This window comes from Stegodyphus dumicola, chromosome 3 (genome assembly GCF_044657685.1).
Source record: "Stegodyphus dumicola isolate Sdum_Otavi_A_Nest chromosome 3, ASM4465768v1".
Lineage (NCBI taxonomy): Eukaryota > Metazoa > Arthropoda > Arachnida > Araneae > Eresidae > Stegodyphus > Stegodyphus dumicola.
Window position 1 is genome coordinate 243,880,237 of NC_140770.1, and position 19,184 is coordinate 243,899,420.

Sequence of the window (19,184 nt, forward strand, 5' to 3'; positions counted from 1 at the left end):
ACGCAGTATCTTTTGCATGCACACGTGAACACTGTTTTGGGCGGGCTCCGCGGGCTCCCGCCCAAAAGCGCTGAACACTGGTATTTCGGTCCAAATTTCGAATACCCGCGAAAGGGCTGGAAGCATGGGTGTTTTCGTGATTTTCCGCATATGTATAGTGTATGCGGTAACTTCTGGATGCATAGGTGAAAAAAGCGGGGGAAGCCCGCGGAATGCCGATAAAAAATGGTAGTTCGGTTCAACTTTTCAATACCGGCCAAATTTAACATAGGATATCTTTTAAAAACGAACAATGATAAGCGGGCTTCAGCCCGCTCAGCTGGCGGGCTTGCCCGCTAGTCTTATACTATTAAAATCTGTGTGCCTCTGTCTGTTTGTGTGTTTGTAACATCATCTCCTCGGGAACGGCTGGGTGTAGAGCTTAGCGGAAGGTACCGTTGGATTCAGAATGCCCGTGGCTCGCCATATTGACCATCGGCATCTTCGTGCGACTTTAATTAGCCGAGATATTAATTAAAAACTGATTTTCTCCCTACATTTCCCTACGTTTTGCACTTTCTTTCACGGGTTTCCCCTATTTTAGGGATTTGGCCAAGTGCCAAATTCGTTTTTCTCGAATATCTGCGGAACGTCTCCGAGTTGCGATTCGAAACGCATATCCCCGTATTCGAAAAAAATCAACGAATCCATCGATACCGGTCCCATCTTCGTACGACAATAATCGGCGGAGTTATTAATTAAAAACTGCGAAAACGTTATTTCATTTTTCGGAGTGGCAACCGTCTCGGAATTAGCTGAGATAAAATTGCTTTTTCGAAAGCGCCGGGGGGATGACAATTGCTTCCGCTCGAGATTTGTGCTGGCGAAAGGTCACGTGTCAATTTCTTTTTTCTTAAATTTCTATGGAACGGCGCTGAGTTGGAATTCGAGGCAGGTGTCTGTGGATTCCAAAAAATTCTACGAATCCAATGATACCATTCTCATCTTCGTAGGACGTTAATCAGCTGAGATATTAATTAAAAACTGTGAAAACGCTAATTTTCGGGCTCATTTTTCCGATTGCAACAGTTTCTTGAATCGCCGCAGATACAAATCAAGGTTATATTCTAAAGTTGAATAAAGCACGCGATTGCATGTTACCTAACTGTATTTTAAAAATATTTCGTTAATGTAGGCATTTTAAATAAACAGCTGCTTTTCACAATTTTTTTTAAATTTCAGGTTAGGATGATTGTCACGTTAATTCTTTTATTGATATTGAATAAAAGTTATTATATTACATTAAATTTAAATGATGACGTTCTTGAAGTTGTACAACTTTAATCAGCTGGGATATTAATTAAAAAATCTGAAAAAGCTATTTTTTAAAAATATGTTGTTATTTTTTTAATAATAAATTTGATTTTTTGGAATAATATATTTTTTTATGTTATTAGATACGTGCACTTAATTTAGATATTATCTTTTAATGCAAATGATATTTTAAATAAGTTCGCACCAATAAAAATTAAATTCACACTTTTTTTTTTTTTTTTTAGATTAAAGATTTTTCTTTGCTCCTTTGAGATGGTATACGGTAACTTTCGAATCCCGGTGAGCAGGCAGGCTACACTCATGTTTTTTGTGATTTTACGCATATCTGTTGTGTATGCAGTGTCTTCTGGATGCATAAATGAATAAAGCTGAACTCTGGTAGTTCGGTCCTAATTTCGATTCCCGGCAAACGGGCTGGGTCCATGGGTGTTTGCGTTATTTTACGCATGTGCCTCGTGTACGCAGCATCTTCTGGATGCATAAGTGAATAAAGCGGCCGAAATTCGCTCAAAACCTCTGATTACTGGTAGTTCGGTCCAACTTTCGAATCCAAGCGACCGTGTTGGCTCAATGTGTGTTTTCGGGATTTTTCGCATGTGTAACGTGTATGCGGTATCTTCTGCATGCATACTTGAATAAAGCGGGAGCAGCCCGCGCAAAACTACAGAACACTGGTAGTTCGGTCCAACTTTCGAATTCCGGGGTACTGTACATAAAATTTGGTCGCATACGTGAATACAGCGCGCGGATACCGGGTAAAACCGCTGAACACTGGTAGTTCGGTCAAACATTCGAATCTCTGCGAGCGGGCTGGCTGCATGGGTGTTTTCCTGATTTTCCGCATGTGTATAGTGTATAAAGTGATTTCTGGATGCATATGTGATAAAAGTGGGCGCAGCCTGCTCAAAACCTCTTAACGCTGGTAGTTCGATCCAACTTTCGGTGTCGGCGAACGAGCTGGCTCCCCGGGTGTTTTCTTGCTTTAACTCATGTGTATCGTTTATGCAGTATCCTCTCCATGCTTATGTGTATAAAGCGGGCGCAGCCCGCTCCACAAAATCGCTGAACACTGGTATTTCGGTCCTACTTTCGAATTCCGGGGTACTGTATATAAAAATTTGGATGCATACGTGAATACAGCGCGCGGATACCGGGTAAAACCGCTGAACACTGGTAGTTCGCTTAAACTTTCGAATCTCGGCGAGCGGGCTGGCTGCATGGGTGTTTTCGTGATTGTTCGCATGTGTATCGTTTATAAAGTATCTCATGGATGCATACGTGAATAAAGCGGGCACAGAATACTGGTAATGCGGTTCTGGTAATGCGGTAATTTCGAATCCCGACGAACTGACTGGCTCCATGGGTGTTTTCGTGATTTTACGCATGTGGATAGTGTATGCAGTATCTTCTGGGTGTATATGTGAATAAAGCGGGCAGAGCCCGCGCAAAGCCACATAACACTGGTAATTCGGTCCAACTTTCGAATACCGGCGAACAGGCAGGCTTCATGTTTGTTTTCGTGATTTTACGCATGTGTATCGTTTATGTACCATCTTCAGCATGCATACGTGAATAAAGCGGGCACAGCACGCGCAAAATCGCTGAAAAATTGTATTTCGGTCCAACTTTCGAATCGGCAGCGGGCTGGCTGGAGAGGTGTTTTCGTGATTTTACGCATGTGTACGGTGTACGCAGTATCTTTTGCATGCACACGTGAACACTGTTTTGGGCGGGCTCCCGCCCAAAAGCGCTGAACACTGGTATTTCGGTCCAAATTTCGAATACACGCGAAAGGGCTGGAAGCATGGGTGTTTTCGTGATTTTCCGCATATGTATAGTGTATGCGGTAACTTCTGGATGCATAGGTGAAAAAAGCGGGGGAAGCCCGCGGAATGCCGCTAAAAAATGGTATTTCGGTTCAACTTTTCAATACCGGCCAAATTTAACATAGGATATCTTTTAAAAAAGAACAATGATAAGCGGGCATCAGCCCGCTCAGCTGGCGGGCTTGCCCGCTAGTATTATATTAAAATCTGTGTGCCTCTGTCTGTTTGTGTGTTTGTAACATCATCTCCTCGGGAACGGCTGGGTGTAGAGCTTAGCGGAAGGTACCGTTGGATTCAGAATGCCCGTGGCTCGCCATATTGACCATCGGCATCTTCGTGCGACTTTAATTAGCCGAGATATTAATTAAAAACTGATTTTCTCCCTACATTTCCCTACGTTTTGCACTTTCTTTCACGGGTTTTCCCCTAATTTAGGGATTTGGTCGAGTGCCAAATTCGTTTTTCTCGAATATCTGCGGAACGGTTCCGAGTTGCGATTCGAAACGCATATCCCCGTATTCGAAAAAAATCAACGAATCCATCGATACCGGTCCCATCTTCGTACGACAATAATCGGCGGAGTTATTAATTAAAAACTGCGAAAACGTTATTTCATTTTTCGGAGTAGCAACCGTCTCGGAATTAGCTGAGATAAAATTGCTTTTTCGAAAGCGCCGGGGGGATGACAATTGCTTCCGCTCGAGATTTGTGCTGGCGAAAGGTCACGTGTCAATTTCTTTTTTCTTAAATATCTATGGAACGGCGCTGAGTTGGAATTCGAGGCAGGTGTCTGCGGATTCCAAAAAATTCTACGGATCCAATGATACCATTCTCATCTTCGTAGGACGTTAATCAGCTGAGATATTAATTAAAAACTGTGAAAACGCTAATTTTCGGGCTCATTTTTCCGATTGCAACAGTTTCTTGAATCCACGCAGATACAAATCAAGGTTATATTCTAAAGTTGAATAAAGCACGCGATTGCATGTTACCTAACTGTATTTTAAAAATATTTCGTTAATGTAGGCATTTTAAATAAACAGCTGCTTTTCACAATTTTTTTTTAATTTCAGGTTAGGATGATTGTCACGTTAATTCTTTTATTGATATTGAATAAAAGTTATTATATTACATTAAATTTAAATGATGACGTTCTTGAAGTTGTACAACTTTAATCAGCTGGGATATTAATTAAAAAATCTGAAAAAGCTATTTTTTAAAAATATGTTGTTATTTTTTTAATAATAAATTTGATTTTTTGGAATAATATATTTTTTTATGTTATTAGATACGTGCACTTAATTTAGATATTATCTTTTAATGCAAATGATATTTTAAATAAGTTCGCACCAATAAAAATTAAATTCACACTTTTTTTTTTTTTTTTTTTAGATTAAAGATTTTTCTTTGCTCCTTTGAGATGGTATACGGTAACTTTCGAATCCCGGTGAGCAGGCAGGCTACACTCATGTTTTTTGTGATTTTACGCATATCTGTTGTGTATGCAGTGTCTTCTGGATGCATAAATGAATAAAGCTGAACTCTGGTAGTTCGGTCCTATTTTCGAATCCTGGCGAACGGGCTGGGTCCATGGGTGTTTGCGTGATTTTACGCATGTGCCTCGTGTACGCAGCATCTTCTGGATGCATAAGTGAATAAAGCGGCCGAAATTCGCTCAAAACCTCTGATTACTGGTAGTTCGGTCCAACTTTCGAATCCAAGCGACCGTGTTGGCTCAATGTGTGTTTTCGGGATTTTTCGCATGTGTAACGTGTATGCGGTATCTTCTGCATGCATACTTGAATAAAGCGGGAGCAGCCCGCGCAAAACTACAGAACACTGGTAGTTCGGTCCAACTTTCGAATTCCGGGGTACTGTACATAAAATTTGGTCGCATACGTGAATACAGCGCGCGGATACCGGGTAAAACCGCTGAACACTGGTAGTTCGCTCAAACTTTCGAATCTCGGCGAGCGGGCTGGCTGCATGGGTGTTTTCGTGATTGTTCGCATGTGTATCGTTTATAAAGTATCTCATGGATGCATACGTGAATAAAGCGGGCACAGAATACTGGTAATGCGGTTCTGGTAATGCGGTAATTTCGAATCCCGACGAACTGGCTGGCTCCATGGGTGTTTTCGTGATTTTACGCATGTTTATAGTGTATGGAGTATCTTCTGGGTGTATATGTGAATAAAGCGGGCAGAGCCCGCGCAAAGCCACATAACACTGGTAATTCGGTCCAACTTTCGAATACCGGCGAACAGACAGGCTCCATGTTTGTTTTCGTGATTTTACGCATGTGTATCGTTTATGCACCATCTTCAGCATGCATACGTGAATAAAGCGGGCACAGCACGCGCAAAATCGCTGAAAAATTGTATTTCGGTCCAACTTTCGAATCGGCAGCGGGCTGGCTGGAGGGGTGTTTTCGTGATTTTACGCATGTGTACGGTGTACGCAGTATCTTTTGCATGCACACGTGAACACTGTTTTGGGCGGGCTCCCGCCCAAAAGCGCTGAACACTGGTATTTCGGTCCAAATTTCGAATACCCGCGAAAGGGCTGGAAGCATGGGTGTTTTCGTGATTTTCCGCATATGTGTATGCGGTAACTTCTGGATGCATAGGTGAAAAAAGCGGGGGAAGCCCGCGGAATGCCGGTAAAAAATGGTAGTTCGGTTCAACTTTTCAATACCGGCCAAATTTAACATAGGATATCTTTTAAAAAAGAACAATGATAAGCGGGCTTCAGCCCGCTCAGCTGGCGGGCTTGCCCGCTAGTATTATTATTATTATATCTACGAGTATACTTCGCATCTGCGTGAAGGAATAGCATTTAATCCAGATTCATTTAATTATTCAGGCTTAAATATACTACTTACGAATTATATTAAGTACGTAAGTATACGAATTCGTAAGTATTACGAATGTTGTTTCTTAGCAGGGAGAGAAAAGAAAAATAAATGTAAATTTAAAATGTTACTAATATTTAAGCAGAATTATAGCTATACTAAAAGATACAAACATTTTGTAAATAGAATTTTGTTTTAGTTATAATTACTCGTGGTTCATCAGAATTAGTTTGATGTTGTGAACATTATGTCAAGAAATTGAAATACATACCCAGAGCTCAAAATATGGTTTCTCAGTGCTGTTTAGGGATTTCATTCGTGCTGCTACAGTTACATAGTGTTATTTAAAACTTCACTTCTAAGTAAAATTCTTCTGTATTAATTTCTATAAAATGATTTTAACTTAACTTAGACTACCTTTTAAAACGGTATGTATTTTATATATATATGTGTTAGGGCAGAAGATGAATATCCTAGGGTAAATAACAAGTCTAACCTTTTTCCACACCACAGACATTTAATGAAAATAACAGATAATAAATAAGGTTACACGTAGAATTGAATGACGGTGACGTTGTATACAAACAAAATTCCGCACCCTCACTTTTACATATTTTGAAATACAGCTTGGCCCCTACTTGCGCTTGCTGTGAATTATGCAGTCAAGTTACCACCTCCTCGTGGAAACGTCTTACCACCTTCGCGTGGGATCTAGGATCTAGGATCGTATCTTTTCTTCTGGCATCAACTTCTAAGAGTTCTAACCAGTAGTTAAACATTTTACCAAAGGCCATTAGTAATCATAATAAAATAAGAAGTGTATTGAAAAATACACCACACCCGAAGGCGAAATCGATATGTCTTGAGATAAACTAAGTAAATAGTAATTTTTAAATGCAATTAAATGGCATGTCTATGGGATTGGTCGGTGCAAAATAAGACCTAAGTTTCATAAAATTTATGAATAAAACGTAAAATAAGACTGTAGAAGTTCAAAAAGATGAATTTGAAGAGATAATAATGTCCTTAATCTTCAAAAACACAATTCGGGTACAGTACAATTAATTAATCATGCTAGAAAATTTATTTTTTTAAAGTTGCAGAGTAAACACCACGTGATGCGAGGTGGCCAGTAGCGAATGAAGGAGTCATAAGACCGCGAACTAAAATTTTTTACTGTAAGCAAAATCTTTGCTATAAAACACTACACAATACTAAATAAATTCTTGGTTAAATAGAAATAATAAGTAAGTAATATAAGTTGCAATCAAAGTCCATAAGCTTTATCAGAGCATAGTCCAAAACGTATGCAAAACTTCATTTAATGAAGTGCATTAAAATACGTGAAAAAAGTAGAATAAAATATATACACGCATGGGATAGACGACTAATATTTTGTTATTTATCAAATAACTATATTTATTGTTGAAGGGCCAACGCCATATTTGTATTACGTAATCGTTGCTCAGCAACATAAGAAATTGTTTTTAAGTTTAGAATTCTGAAGTTTGACCAGCTAGCAGATGTATGAAAATTTTGCCACTTAAGAATTGTATACAAATTATCTATCTCCGTAAACTAAAAATACAATTTATGTTCTATTAAGAAGATTATTTTTTTGTCAATTACTGCAAAATACATTGCAGTCTTATTAAACTGAAGGTTCCACCGAAATACTGGAAATTAGGAGTGCAAATATCAATGTCGATGGTGCTGATTTCCTAATCCCAGAAAGTTGCTGAAATTTTTGAGAACAAGTTTGGTAGTACCAATTGAAGTTTATTTCAAGTAGAAATGGATGTCAGAAGTCTGCCGTTTTAAAGCCAGATTTTGAAGCGAATTATTCAACGGTTATCTTCTGTGTTTCTATAACTTGCGTCCGAGCAAAGAATTGTCAGAACAGGATATTGCTGATCTCTGAAGATAAGATTAACTTTTGGTTTTCATAAAAAAGTATTTATTGAATTTAAGTATTTCATTTCAGGGAACAGCTTTAGTATAGCCCACCTTCAAAGTTTGGCGAATTTGGTTTGGCGCCAAAGCACATGAAATACGTTGTTTTGAAAAATGGTTGCCATCCAGATTTTCGACGAAACTCCGTGTTTCAAAAAATGGCGGCCATCTTGATTTCACCAGAAATCGTGGATAATAGAAATAAGTTTACGACTATTATACGATTTTAAGAGAAAGTTTACGATTTTAAGAGAAAGAAATATTAAGAAATGATTAATAAAAATGATTAAGGTTAAAAGGATGTAATTTTAAAAACAATACCGGAAACCTTTAGCTATTTAACCTTTAATAAATTATTTGGTGTGACGTCACAATGTATTCTCCTTGCTACCCGTAATTTCTATTTTCTCTTTAAAAAAATAATAAGTTGTTTATTATTGTAAATTAACATCAAATTCTTTAAATTTACATTTCTGAGCTTAGGCGTAACTGAAAATAAGTATAATAAATTGTTTATATTTAAAATTATCATGATACAGTAAGCGAATTCTACCAGTTATTACAACGATAAAGAACGTCGCAGTCTCTCATACTTGTATTTCATACAGCTTCAGTATTTTTAAAGCTTTAGCATTTATACAAATAAAAAAAGTTTTTTTAATTAATACTCTGGAACATGTCAATTTTATCATATTTACAAATTAACGTTTTGCTACGTAACAACATAATCCCTTATATACCAGTAAGTAGACAATTTTTATTATTTTCTAAAAATTTTAAACTTCACATTAATGAAAAACAGGTTCTTAAATTCCTAAATCACATTATATTCTCTGTAGGCAGACATACTAGAATTCTACACATAAATAAATAAAAAATTTAACTTCTCGCAATGAAAGAAAATATTATAAGAAAATAAATACTACAAAATAGGAACACTAAGCAATGCTTCACATACACACACACATACAGTGTCTCACAAAAGTGATGGGACACTTGTGCTTTACAAAAGGAAACTATAGTAAAATAAATTAAAAAAAAATATGTAAAAATTTTTTGTGGGTGTGTTTCATACTTAAATTTAGTAATAATTATTACATAACATACATTTTCTCAAAATATTCAAATATTAATTTAATAAAAATACAATTGTTTAGAACGGAGCAAAAAATGGCTCACATAAGTGATGGGACACTTACTTTTCCATCAAATATTTATCCAAAAATTTTACTTTATGAAAGGTTTTAATATTTTGTTGGATTTCCTTTTACTTTTAAAACATGATTTAATCTTCTTGGGATGGATTCGACTAATTTTTTTTTGTGATTTCTGGAGTGATTTTACCCCATTCTTCTTGAAGCACCGATTTTAATTGTTGTTTTGAAGAAATGGTGTGTTTGCGAATTCTTGTCAAATATTCTCTATGGGATTTAAGTCTGGAGATTGTGGTGGTGTTTTTATTATTTCAGGACAGCTATAGAGCAGCCAGAGTCTAACGTTCAAAGCAGTGTGCTTGAGGTCATTGTCCTGGTAGAATTTAAAATCGTTATGAAGGTTCAATTTTCGTGCTGAGATATACTAAGAAATCTGCTTCACTTGAAATCGGAGAATTGCAGAAATTCGCGCATAAGCAACTCCATTAAATCGCGTTGTTAAAAAAAAAAAAAAAAAAAAATGTTTCTAGAAAAATTGAGCTTACTACAGGCGAATCAAGATCCTAGCCTAATTGATTTCTCAGCCGTACATTTCTTGCAAATACTACCATTCGATGACTTTTTCTGACTAACTAACCAGCCTGGTATCTTACATTTTTCACAGAAAACGTTAGTTATCCTTCAATAATCGACAATCCATCAAAAATCCTCTAAAAACTTCATACTCTATTGTTAATTTATACATAAAATATCTGTTTCCAAAATTTTACGCTTGTTTGAAAACTCCCACCTTAAATTTCCTTTATAATCTACTGATACTTAATTACAACATCACTAACAGCAGTTTTAGAGCAAGCAATAACTAAACGCAAAAATATCACCTCAAGTAGCCAAAAAAATATATACAAAATAGTATTCACGGTATCTGAGCGTTAAACAATCACCAATAACAGTGTTACGAATTGTGTATTTAGATATTAATTTTAGTAGAATTCTAATTTAAAATGTTGTATTTCCTCCTGCAACGCAGCGTGAGACAAATTTTAAGAGAAATCTATACCGGAAAAGTAAGAATACAGGTCACGTGCATTAAACTTTGAGTAAACGGATATGTCGGTAATTTGTATTGAAATTGAATAAATGTTACTGACTACTAAATTAGCTGTAACCGTAATTCCATCCTTTTGTTTACATTGCGTTTGGCGAATAGTATGGGTTACCATGATATCGCCATATCATTTATCCCCGCTCTATCATATCATATCATTTATCCATATCATTTATCCCCGCTCTTGGTGATATTTTTTTTGTTTAAAATTCTGGGTGGGCTATACTAAAGCTGTGCCCATTTCAGAATTATATTTAAATAGTGTAATTTCTGTGTAAAATAACTGATACTAAAAATAGTAGGAGTAATTTATAACTGATATTTGTGGTAAAGAAGTACGTTAAAATTATTATTTATATTGAATTTTTATGTTGATAATTGATATGTGTAAGCCATCCCGCCATTTATTACAAAAAAAAAAAAAAAAAAAAAAAAAAAACTGCTAGCTGAGTTTTTGAATTTGTTGCCAAGCAGGTGCGTGGAAAATAAGTAATAACGTCAAACTGACGTAGCGTGATTTGATTATACTGCAGAATTGGCAACAGTCTTAGTTCTCACCATCCAGGCGTGTGTACAATATTCTTATTTATGCATTTTGCTATATTCGACTGCGGTCTATATGGTATCATTTTTAGACGGCGTATGCCAAGTCCTGTGCACAAATTTTTAAATATGCTGCTAACAAACTTTTTCTGTTATCTGATATTACTTTTATTCGGGCCCCGTATTTTAAAATATATTTATTTAAGAACGAATCTGCGGCTATTTTAGTTGAAGCTCGTTTAAGAGGGACTATTTCTACCCATTTTGAAAAATGGTCAACGATTGTTAATAGATATCCGTTTTTATTTATTTTTGTCCTAGGGTAGGGTCCGAGCAAATCTATGTCAACTATTTCATTTGAAAAAGTGGCCTTCATGTTTTTTAAATACCCGGCCGGTCTGATATTAACATCGTTTATTAACTGGCTCATATGGCACGACTTAACATACGCCGTAACAACTCTCTGTAACTACGGAAAATAAACCGCTCCTCGTACCCTGTTTAGTATTTTTCGTATTCCGAAATGTCCAGCAGATGGTAGATCGTGCAATTCCTCTAAGACACTTAAACGTAGGCACGCTGGGATCACTAGTCGGTATTCCTGATTTTCATTTGTTACCTTTGTATAAAATAACAATTTGTCGATTATTTCGTAATGCTGTGCCATATTGCGAATAGCCGTTAAATCTATAATCTCAAAGTTTTCAGGATCTTCCAGGTACGCGTAAATATCTTTAAATTTCGGGTCCTTTTTCAATTCTTCGACTATTGCTTCACGGGACTCAATAACTCTTGAGGTGAGCATAGCACACTTGATTGCGTTTCCATTTTCATCAATTTTTATTCGTGAAAGGGCATCGGCGACTACGTTTTCTTTTCCCGGAGTGTGTTTTATGATTAAATTGAACTCTTGTAATTTTAAAGTCCACCGTATCAAGCGAGGCGATAAATTGTTTTCCTGAATACAAGCTACCCACTGCCGCATGATATGAGTAGACCGTTGTCCATGAACTTCCGAAGTAGACCCGAAACTTCTGAACTGCTAATAAGATAGAGCGCCACGAACTGGACATCCAACCTAAGGTTGAAATACCTATCAGATATAAGTCCAGACCGTGGAATAGGTCGCAGGTCAATCGGGCATTTATTGAATAAAGCAAAAGTACAATTTACAACATTCAGTAACACAAAATTTTGTAAAGATGCCATTTTTGTCATTTGGCTCACATTAAATCAAGTGGTAATTTAGCGACACTTCAATTATTCAGTTATATAACCAATATTAGATTACAGTAGTATGATACAGATTACATTGTTTTATCAGAGACTATTGCTACATTTCACGTAGGATGATATTGTATGAGTATAAAGATTTAAATATTATATTAAGAACATTTGATAACTTCAGATAAGTACATCTGGATAAGATGATGCTTTACTAAGAAAATGCATAACATAAATTAACAATAATAAATGTATAACTAATTAAATAATGCCTGACGGTTAAAAACAACAATTGACAAAATAATTCGTACAAATAAGCAAATAGGTAAGCAAGATAGTATACCACTGAGATTCGTATTAATACAACATATATACTTTATAAGATTCCACTAATCCAACAGTCATACAATATAACATATAGTAATATTTGAACAATATATCAACATAACTAACATTACAATATAGCAAGAATAAGAACTTAACTAACATTACACTATAACAAGAATATAAGAATACAATATAACAAAATAACATCAGCCGTTATCATACTGCTAATACAATTGTCAGTACAGAGATAGTAGTAATCAACACAACATTCCTTAATGGTAATAGGCATCTGTAGGATGTCGTTTATAATAGAATAAATACAGGAATTGAATTGAACACAATAATGTTGTGAAATTTATGCAAAATAAAGAGTAATTGAATGGTAATTACAATTGAGAAGGTACTGTGTTAATTGTCACTGTCGCTAAAACTTGAGTAGCGTTCAGAGCAAAATGCTATTATTTTAATAAGTTTGTTAAAAAGTACCGAATGTTGCAGCACATGCTGTAGCCAGATAGGCCAGCGATCACTGTCCGGTCTTTGCAAGTGTAAGAATGGTAAGTCTGTGCAATCAAATATATAGTGATCAGATGTTCCAGATCCTGCACCACATTCACATTGGTCAGAGTCACGTAGATTGAATCTATGCAAATAAGATTTAAATGGGCCATGCACAGACAAAAAGGATGTTAATGGAAATGAAAATGATGAGGACGTGAGTTTTTGCGATACTTTTGGCAGAAAGTGAAAAGTTCGATGTCCAGTGTTTGATGTATTTCAACGAATCTGCCACTCATCCATTAGACACTGCTGTGTTGAAAATTTCAAATTAGTTGCCGGCAGACTTAGCTGATGCTCAGGAAGCATATGCTCCATCGCAGCTTGTTTTGCTAGATCACCAGCTCGTTCATTACCTGCATACCCTTTGTGTGCTGGAATCCAATTCATGCGAGGTTGCAATTCAAGCGGAAGGTTAAGCAGCGCTGTTTGCATTGAAAAGACAATAGGATGTCCATTATTTGGGTTGAGTAGAGCTTGAAGGCTACTTTGGGAGTCACTATAAATATGCACTCTCGTAACAAATGGATAGGATAATGAAATAGCGTTTCTCAATGCTATTAATTCTGCTTGGGAAATGGAGTTATTAGATCCCAAGCGCCTTCTCCAGTCTCTTAAATAAAGTTATCATATACACATAATCCACTCCCCACTCCTGAAGGTATCTTGGAACCGTCAGTGAATATTGAAATTGCAGAAGTAATTATAGAAGGCCTAATATCGATTGTTTTTCCTAAATCAAAATTTGCAGGGTGGCAGAGTGGATAGGAACTCCGATGCTCATATTCTCCATGTTGATACGTTTTACCCCATAATTGTGTGTCTAGATTCAATCTCAATACTCTAGTTAAGGTTGCTTCTGGTTGTACAATCAAATCAATTGGGGGAAAGCCGGTTAAAACCTGTAGCGCAGTAGTCGATGTTGTTCGATAACTTTTACTAATTTGAATTAGAAATGGCCTTTGCAATGCTAACAAAAGCTTCTTCTCTTTATTTTTTAAACAGCTAGCCCATATGGCAGAACCATAGAGAATGATTCTTTCTATTACTATTTGATACCAATGTTTCAGAAGTCTAGATGAAACTCCCCAAGTTTTAGCAGTGGTGAGTTTCATTTGATTATGTAAATGAAATAATTTCAATTTCAAGTATCTAATATGAGTAGTCCAAGAAAATCTATTATTTATGATAATTCCAAGGTATTTCATTTGATCTACGCTTCTGATTGTTGATCCTTGCAAACGCAAAGATAGATTTCGTTTCAATGGGCCAACCGCTCCTATTATTGCTTGCGTTTTCGTAGGAGAAATTACGATCTTGTGTATACGTACGTGCGCATTCATTGAAAAAATGCATTGAAAATATTCAGACAATGCTGAGCTTTAGTTTCAATTTTTGATTTACCACAAATGACTAAAAGGAAGTCATCAGCATATGGAAGAGCAATGCAGTCCTCTTCATTCTTAAGTTGGGAAAGAATCGACTTAGCTACAAGATTCCACACCACAGGACCCAAACATGAATCCTGTGGGCATCCTTTCGAAAGCCGATGAAGGAGAGTGCCTGAATTATGGGTGATTTGAACATAACAATCTTGGAGATAACTACGGATCAATCCCAAGAGGTCCTCCGGACAGTCCATGGCAACCAGAATATCAAAGATATCCGTTCACCACAGACAGTTGAAGGCCCCCTGGATATCTATACTAATTACAAGGGACTGCTAATAAGACAGCGAGCGTTTCTAGCTCAATAGTGGAATAGTTCATCTGAGTAGCATTCAAGGTTTTCGAAAAAAAAGTCATAGGTTGCCCACTTTGGGAGAGCACCGCTCCAACTGCATAATCGGACGCATCCGCTGAAATCTCTAGATCTTGTTCGCCTTCTGGGAATTTAAGGACTGCGGCATTGATTAGGGCATTCGTTAGTTGTTCAAAAGCGGTATTCACCTCGGCTGTCCAAGAAAATCTACATTTCTTTCTTTTTAGCACTAGATGAGACTCAACTATTTTCGCAAAGTCCTTTATAAACATTCAATAAGGGGAACATAAGCCCAAAAATGAAGACAATTTCTTAGCCGCATTTGGAGGAGGATAACTTTTAATTGACTTAATTAAAGAATCATCAGGCTCTATGCCCTTATTAGAGATTTTGTACCCGAGGTATCGTAATTCCTTCGCCGCAAACTTGCATTTTCTCGCATTTATTTTGAAACCGGCCTCGTTAAGTACGGCAAAAACTTCTTCCAAATGTTTCAAATGTTCCTCTAATGTTTCGCTGGTAACTATGATATCTTCAAGATAAATAATTGTACTTTTACGTAAAACTGGCTTCAATACTATGTCCATAGCTTTTTGGAACGTAGCTGGCGCTCCGCTTAAACCAAAGGGCATTCTTAAGGAGGCATAGACGTCTGATTTTGTAATGAACGCAATCTTTTGGACATCCTCCGGCTTAACGACGATTTAGAAGTAACCTGATGTGAGATCTAGGATTGTCATGAGTTTAGTCGAGCGAATTTGTCTAATTATTTCGTCAGTTATTGGTAGGCGATACGTGGGATATTTTGTTATACAGTTTAACTTACGATACTCAACTCCAAACCTATACGCGTCCGGGTGTTCAGGCGGTAGCCCGTTCATTTTTTTACAAAGGACCACCGGACTTGCGTACGAACTCTTGCTTGGCACAATTATTTTGCTTTCTAGCATTTTTTCAATATGCTTTTCAATAATTGCTTCTTTCGTTTTATCATATCTATAGGGCTTCGAACGGACTGGAAAGGCGTTCCCAGTATCAATAGAATGGTTAACTACCTGACAAAAACCAGGTTTGTCGTTAAACAAAAAATTAAATTTTCTTACGAGTCCTTCAATTTTCTTCAAGCTTTAGATGGTCTAAGTGCAATTCCGGCATGGAAACTTTATCATCATCTACAGGGTCCATGTGCACCTGAAACGTAGAATTCTGAAAATTAAGATTTGCGCCGGATGCGCGTAAAAAATCGACCCCCAATATAACGAAAGTGAGTACATTTTTCACGACTAGAAAATTAACTTTTGACACCTCGTTTTTAATCTGAGCATGCAGTGCGGTTTTCCCCAAACATACGCATTGTTTGCTTGGGCGGCAATTACTTTTTGTCCCGTGGATTTAAACAGTCTGTAACGACGGAAATGCTTTCTAAAAAAACTCTTCTGAGAGGAATGAACATTGTGCCCCTGTGTCCAGGAGTGCAGTGGTTGGTACATTGTTTATCAGAATCTGTACCTCCGCCATAGCTAGATTTTGTACCACCACTGTATTTAAACGAATTTCTGAGGGATTTTCTTTTTTACTCGATGACCGTTGCCCCTTCTCGATCACCGGTTTGCGTTTAAATTCTGGTTACTTGCCGCCTCTTTTCGTCGATTTTTATATCCACCACCCTTAGATTTATCTGCGCTCTTGTTATTGAACTTTTCACCTTTTCCTGTCTGCCGATACGCCTTGTACTGAACCTGCGGTTTCTTTTGAGGAGTAAATCTTGAGTGTTGGCCAAACTGGTTCACACGTGCTTTCTCCGAATTCTTTCGGCTATGGAACTTCACCGCAAGCTGAAATAGATCTTTAGCGTTTGCGGGTTACGGATTTCGAGGAAATCTTGAGCTGACGGTAATAGACGCGGTAGAATTACTTCAATAAGTTCTTTATCGGGCTTTTTCCCGTATAATAAATTAAAAATATGAACGTTTCTTAAAATGAACTGTGTTAAATCCTCGAAACTGCCTTAGTATTTACTAAACAATTCTGATTCAAGCTTGGCACGATCTTTAACGACTGGAAATGCTTTTAGTAATGCAGACTCGAAATTTTCCCAGTTATATGATTCAGATCCTGGGTCCCCCAGCAAGAACTTTCCTATACCCTTATACCAGCTAAGGGCTTGACCTTTTAACCCTTTAACTGTCAAGTTATTTTGATGATTTGGGTACACAAATTGTCAAATTTATTTATTGGAAAAACCAAATGTAGCCGAAATAAACATCTCCCGATATATATTCGGGTATGACAATACGATGCACTCAAAAAAAAAAATTACCCCGAGAAATACTCGGGCGTGACATTTTCGAACACCAGTGATCTCGGGCATGACAGTTAAAAGGTTAAGGTTGTATTAGCGATGGTCACGTTTTGTAGCTGATTCACAGGATGTAAGGTTAAATGTAGGTCCAATTGCTCTAAAAATGTCAGAACTGAGCCCTTGCCATCAAATGTTGCTGCTGGTTTCATAGATGGACGCAACGTTTCCATGAGGAATCCAAACCCTTCCATAGGATTCGTGGATGTATGAGGCACCTGAAAGGGAGGAGGGTTCAATGGAAACTTTCCGAATTCTAACTACATGATCCATTGAAAAATGTTTCGGGCGCCAAATGTAAGATTTTTCACTGTGTATATCTCAGTTACTGTAGAAAGTGACGAATCTTAAGAACTAGTTAGCGAATACTCGCTTAAGTTCGTGTAACAAGAAACAACAAGATGGAAGGATAACTAACCCTTTATTATTCCAATAAGGTTTAACAAAACTCCGTCTTGGAATGTACAATCAAAGCCGACACTTGGGCTTGAACTTAAAAGACTAAGAATTAAACTAAAACTAAGATGACAGAGAACAGTGGCCAAAAGGAAGACGCACGTAAATCAGAAACTCTGATTCTCTCTCGCTAAGACCAAAGAACTTCGCGGTTAAATGCCGCTCTTCCTCATTATGTATTCAGACGTGATTCTAAAACTACGTTCTGGCCGGAAGTAGTAAGTTGAAGTTAAGAATTTGACAGGAAATGAACTTTAACTTAAAATTTAACTATTAATAAAATTAACATAATCCTTACAAATTGATTACTGAAAGTCCCGGTTATGATGAGGAGTTTACTCGAGAACTACTGGCTGCAGTTAGAGAAGAGCGGGAATGAAAAGAAGAATGAGAAAGAGAAGAAAGAGGAAAAGAACGCGAAAGAGGAGAAAGAGAAAAGGAACGCGAAAGAGGAGAAAGAGAAAAAGAACGCGAAAGAGAAGAAAGAGAAAGGGAACGCGAAACAGGAGACAGAAAAGAAGAGCGAATTAGAGCCTTTGAGCTACAGAAACTTCAGTTGGAAGCAATGGCTGTAACAGTACAGCCAGTAGAATCTACGCAGTTACCTGGGCAGCCTTTAAAAATCAGAATTCACGATGTTATGCCACGTTTCAAACCTAAAGAAGATGAAATAAGTTTATTTCTGGTGTTATTTGAGCATCAAGCTAAAATAATGAATATACCTGCTGAAAATCAAGTGACTCAACTTATTTCATTGCTTTTCCTGATATTGTTCAGCTTATTGCTAGAGAACCAGAAGAGGACGCGAAATAGTGTGAATATGTGAAAACTTTACAGTTACAGCGATTTAAATTGAGTGCGGAAAAAGTTCGACAACTATTTAATAAACACCAAAAATGGTATGATTCCTACTATGAATTAAAGAATTATTTAGAAGGATGGCTTGACGGATTAAACATTAAAACTTTTGAACAGCTAAAAGATCTCATGCTGGTTGATCAAATTAAAAAGCGTACTTCTCCTGATTTCAAAGAACATTTTATGGATCAATGGACTATCATAATTTCACCTATTGAAATGGTTAAGAAAATTGAAGATTTTGAAGATGTGAGAAAAACAACAGAACCGAAATTTTCTGCCAATCAGACTGAGAAAATTAACAAAGGATTTGATAATTTTTTGGAAACCCATAGAGCATCCGCCTCCTTTTAAGCATTCTGATAAATGGGATGATTCAAAATACCAGAAAGATCACCGACAAAGAAGTCAATTTCAAAACAAGAACCGGGAAAATTTATATGACAAAAGCTATCGACCACGTTGTTTCGAGTGTGGGTCATACGAACATTTTAAGCCTCATTGCCCTCGCTTAAAACCAAATGGAAAACGTAAATTGCGTATCTTCGAATGATAATTTGTTAGAGACATATACAATTAGCGGTTCAGTTAATAGGTATGAAATGCTTATTCTTCGAGACACAGGACCACTGTTGATGTTATTTCTCGAAAATACATAGATAACGCAAAAAATGACTGGAGAAAAATGTCTGAATACAATATCTTTTAAATGACCATTTAGTTTATCTACCGTTAGCGGAAGTTGAAATTAATTGCGAACTTCATCATATAAAGACAAAGGCAGCTGTTGTTACAAATGATCCCGGCAGATATGTATTGGGTAACAAAACTGCCCAATTATTCAAAACTAAATCATTCTTAAATTTAGAAAAAATTAATGCAGTTTTGA